The sequence below is a fragment of the Triticum urartu genome, chromosome 2 (assembly GCF_003073215.2).
Source record: "Triticum urartu cultivar G1812 chromosome 2, Tu2.1, whole genome shotgun sequence".
Classification (NCBI taxonomy): domain Eukaryota; kingdom Viridiplantae; phylum Streptophyta; class Magnoliopsida; order Poales; family Poaceae; genus Triticum; species Triticum urartu.
This window is the reverse complement of record NC_053023.1, coordinates 7,129,185-7,134,573: the sequence shown is the minus strand read 5'-3', so window position 1 is coordinate 7,134,573 and position 5,389 is coordinate 7,129,185.

The following is a 5,389-nucleotide window of genomic DNA, read 5'->3' as shown; positions in this document are numbered from 1 at the left end:
AACGGCAGAGGTGAGCCAAGGTAAGGCCGAAGCTCAGGAGAAGCAGAACGACGCCAAGACCAAGACCACAAAGAGCAAAGGGGACGAAGCGGACCCCCCGGCAAGATCCTTGCCGGGAGGCGGTTTTAGCAAACCCGGCAAGACCCTTGCCGTGGCAGCTCGCCCCACACCTACGGAGTGAGTCACCCTTGAGTCCACTGCCCCCATGGGGCAAGGATTCGGGAGACATCCCCGTGGTGGCATGCAGATCTTTGTGAAGACATTCAAGATCAGATACACCCTTTAGAAGATGATGATCCTTGGCGGGATCCCAGCCAAGGAGGACCACAAGGCCCCCGGCAAGAGCCTTGCCGGGGATGACAGCAGGCGCCACGGCAAGACCCTTGCCGGGGCCCGAACCCGGCCAAGGCCCTTGCCAAGAAACACCCTTGGTGCCACCATCAGGCCCACGCCAGTCAAACCTCCACCGCCGTTCGCATGCAGCTGCCGACCCAACCAGCTGTGCGTGCATGGATCTTCATGGAGACCCACCACTGCGCCACCTCAGCTGCCTGCCTGCCTACATGGCACCGCGGGCGCCGCTGGCCAGGGCGCGTGTCGACGCAAGAGGGAGCGGCGACGGACGAGACAGGGCTCTCCCCCGTCCCCGATAAAGCAAGGACACCTGGGCAAGACGCATTAAATGCGCCTTGTCATGTAATGCGAGGGATAACCTCGCATCACTGTTCCCTTTCCACCTCCTGGTGCTATTGTGGCACCCCCTTTCCTACAAAAGGAGGCCCGAGGCGACCAGGAGGAGGATTCGGCTTTTTGGAGCTCCTCACGCCCCATAGCTAGCTCAAGAACACAAATATACAATCCACCAAAGCAGGAGTAGGGTTTTACGCATCCCCGCGGCCCGAACCTGGATAAAGGAACCGTGTGCTATCTGTTTGATCCGCTCTTCTCACGACCCCGCACCCCGCAACCGTAGTAGGGATTCTTGTGATCCCATAGGTGTCGTTCCCACCGACATCTTTGGCGCGCCAGGTAGGGGGAGCAATTGTGAGAATCAGCTTTAGGAGTTAGTTCGACGCTTCTTCATCATCATGGCGCCCAAGAAGAAGACGATGGTGGCGGTCGGCCCGTCGGAGGCCGGACATCCCGTACCGACGCGGGCGAGCAGCAGACCAGTCGCAGAAAGGACCCGGGGCGCCGTTCGCGAACACCAACACCGTCCCAGAGCCGGAGTTTGGGAGGCGGCGATGTTCGTGCGCCTGGTAACGGGCCGCACGCCGCCAAATCCAAAGACGGAGCCAGGCCCTCCGCGGGTGGCGCGGGGCCTTCCAAGATCGCTACCGCCCCGCCCGAAGGCGATGCGAGGGCCTCCAAGACTCCCACGCCGGCGCCGACGGCGCGCTCCTCTCAAGCGCGCAACCACGCCGAAGACCCCGGGCGTCGCCGCGGGAAGAGCCCCGAGCGCCACTCCCGGAGGTAGAAGACCTGCCCGCTCGCCGAGGCGCTGGTGAAGATGGCATGCGACCGCGGGGTCGTGATAGAGCTCCTTCTGACATGGTCAGAAGTCGAAGCGCGTCGCGATCCGTGCAGGTTTCGCTGCCACCAACGCCAGCAGAAGCCCTGGCGCGCCGCGCAGTTGCTCCTCGATTTTCCTCCCACTACGGGGAAACTCGACGAATGGAGAGCCACTATCCGAAGCCTTGTTGCGGTGGCCAACAAAGACGAACCGAGTCCGGTGGAGCCCCCGGGTCGATGCTCCGACGGAGTCCCACGCACCAGTGGCAGGAAAGCCGGCGGCGCCGCGACCACGGTGCACTCGCCTCCTCCTCGCCCGGTACCGCGGACGCCAGCCCGTCGCGACGTTACGGGCGACGAAATCTCCATAGCGTCGTCCGACCCGCGGACCCACTGTGACCAGCGCCAAGTCCTTCGGGAACGAGAACATGAAGACGCTCGAACCACTATCGAGCGCCGGCGCGGAGCGAGCCACCAGTCAGACAGGCGAGCAGGGCCTGCTGTGAACCACCCGGCACCGGAGAGCCCTGGAGGCCTACCTTACGAGGTAGGCTGTCCGGCTTTTACCCGTGAGCTGCGGCAGTTCCAGTGGCCCACTCACCGCACCTTCAAACCTGACGTGGGCGAAAAGTACAGCGGCAAGACCCACTCGTCTGAGTTCCTCAGCATCTACACCATTGCGATGCAAGCTGCCGGAGCCCGTGACGATAAGGTGCATGCGAATTACTTCCCATTGGCTCTTAAACCCAATGCCATGTCATGGTTGATGCACTTGCCGGTAGACTCTATTTCCTCCTGGTCGGATTTGTGCCATGAGTTTGTGGGCGCCTTTACTGGAGGCCACCAAGCCCATGGCCAAGCGAGCGACCTGCACGTCATTCCCCAGAAGGGAGGCGAGAGTCTCCGCAAGTATATACAGAGGTTCAGCCGGATACAGTACAATATCCCTGATGTTCACCCTGCCGCCATCATCAGCGCGTTCCATCAGAACGTGCGTAGCCGCAAGATGCGCGAAGAGCTGGCAATGAACAAGGTGAAAGATGTAGAGGAACTCTATGTTCTTGCTGACAGATGTGCCCGGGCTGAAGAGGGAAGGAAGTACCCCGGCAAAGACGCCGGCGTGGAAACCGACTCCTCAGATGAAGATACTACCGCCCCGGCGAAGAAGGGCTGGCACCGCAGCAGGAAGCGCAAAGGTAAAGCTGTGCTTGCCGTCGTGGGATCTGGTGACACCGGCTCCACCAAGAAAACCAAGGCAGATGACCCCGGCAAGGAAATTGCCAGATGTGTCGCCTGCCGGGCCTTGGCGGTTGCCAAGAAGCCAGGGAACTCCGACAAGCGATACGGCAAGATCCATCGCACCAAAGGCCATGCTCTCCAAGACTGCCGACAGGTTGAGCTCCTCGCTGAGAAGCAGAGGGCTGAATATGAGAGGCGGGACAAGGAGAAGGGCCAAGACGGTGCTGAGGGGTCCGGCAAGAAGCGTGACGGCCAGGCGGGCCATCACGGCAAGGATAAACAACAGGAGAGGCCCGCCCGAGGCCATGACAAAAAGCCAGAAGACGACGATCACGAAGAGGACGACGATCCCGGCGACCAAAGAGTTCAGAAAGCTACCAGAGGCCATTGCATCGACGGGGCGCCTCGCTGCATACTCTCACCGCAGCCTTAAACAGTGGGCGCGAGAGAATTACAGCGGCAGAGCCGTTGTTGAATGCCCCAAAAGGCCTGAAATGGTCAGCACACCTATCATTTTTGACACTGAGGATCACCCTGATCGCACTACTGCGGTCGGGTGCTTGCCATTGTTGGTTTCACCAACAATACGCAACCTCAAGGTGACAAAGATGCTAGTCGATGGCGGGGCCGGTCTGAACTTGATCTCGCCTGCCGTGATCGAGAAACTGCAGATTCCTGATGGAGACCTCGAAGAGACGGGCACGTTTCAGGGGGTCAACCCGGGAAGAAGCCAACCTAAGGGAAAGGTCACGCTGCCCGTGACTTTTGGAAGCGATCTGAACTACAGGACGGAGAGGATCGTGTTTGATGTTGCCAAGATCCCCTTGCCCTACAACGGGATCCTTGGCCGCCCAGCGCTGGCCAAGTTCATGGCGGCGTCACACTACGCCTACAACACCCTGAAGATGCCAGGACCTGTGACGATCATCACCATCCCCTCCGATAAGAAAGATGCGCTGATTTGCGCTGACCAACTATACCAGCAAGCAGTTGCAGCAGCTGCCGCCACTAGGGCACTTGCTCCTGCCGCTGGGACCCCGGGAGGGAAGAAGAAGAAGACCGGTGAGACCTCGGACACCCACTCCGGCAAGCGCACCTCTTCGGAGTGTAGCGCTCCCGTCGAGGACGTGCCAGAGAGCTCCACCGGCGGAAACAAGAAGCCCAGGGCCATACCGCCGGGAACCAAGAAGGTTTCTGTCAATGAGGACGGCACGGGAGGGGCTTTCACCATAAGCTCCACCCTTGACGACAAATAGGAAGACGCGCTCGTCACCTTCCTGCGGGCGAATGTCGATGTGTTTGCATGGCAAGCTTCCGACATCCCCGGCGTTCCCAGGGAGGTGATTGAGCACCACCTTGCTGTCTGTCCTCATGCGCGGCCCGTCAAGCAGAAGGTCAGAAAGCAAGCTTTGGAACGACAAGAGTTCATCACAGAGGAGATCCGGAAACTGGAAGCAGCGGGTTTGGTAAGAGGAGTGCTCCATCCAACGTGGTTGGCCAATCCGGTCGTAGTGCGCAAGGCTAATGGGAAGTGGAGGCTGTGTATTGATTACACAGATATCAATAAGGCTTGTCCTAAGGACCCCTTCCCGTTGCCGCGCATCGACCAGATTGTTGACTCCACAGCTGTGGTGTTTGTTGTCATTCCTCGATGCCTACTCCGGCTACCACCAGATCTTCATGACAAGAGAAGACGAAGAGAAAACAGCATTCATCACCCCATGTGGTACGTATTGTTTCATGCGGATGCCTTTCGGGTTGAAGAGTGCTGGTTCGACGTTTGCAAGGGCGGTCCAGATTGGTTTTGAACCCCAGCTCCATAGAAATATGGAAGCTTATATGGATGACATAGTGGTCAAAACCAAGGACAGGGCAACCCTCATACCGGATTTGCAAGAAACATTTGCAAACCTGCGCAAGATCAATCTCAAGCTGAACCCTGAGAAGTGCGTCTTTGGCGTCCCGTCCGGCAAGCTTCTCGGGTTCTTTGTGTCACAGCGTGGGATAGAGGCCAATCCGGACAAGATCAAAGCTATAGAGCAGATTGAAGCACCCAAGCGAATCAAGGATGTGCGTCGGCTTGCTGGTTGCGTCGCCGCCATGGGCAGATTCATTTCCAAGTCTGCCGAGCGCGCCCTTCCCTTTTTCAAGATCCTGAAAAAGGCGGGCCCGATGGAGTGGACGCCAGAAGCCGAAGCAGCATTGCAAGATTTGAAGAAGTACCTCTCCTCCGCGCCAATACTAGTTGCGCCTAGGCCACAGGAGCCGTTGCTGCTATACCTGGCGGCAACGAACCAGGTGGTCAGCGCCGCACTAGTGGCGCAGAGAGAGGTTGACGACGAGGTAATGGCAGCGACAGAGCCCGACACCACCAATGCAGAGACGACACAGCCAGTTGAAAGTGCCCGCCGAAGAAGAAAATGATGCAGCACCCGGTCTACTTTGTTAGTTCCCTCCTGCAGGGAGCTAGATCAAGGTACTATGGTGTGCAGAAACTTGCTCTTCGACCTTCTTATGGCCTCGAGGAAGCTGCGTCACTACTTCCAGGCACACGAGATCACTGTCGTCACTCGCCTCCCTCTGCAACGGATATTGCACAATCCAGATGCAACGGGAAGAATTGTGGAATGGGCACTGG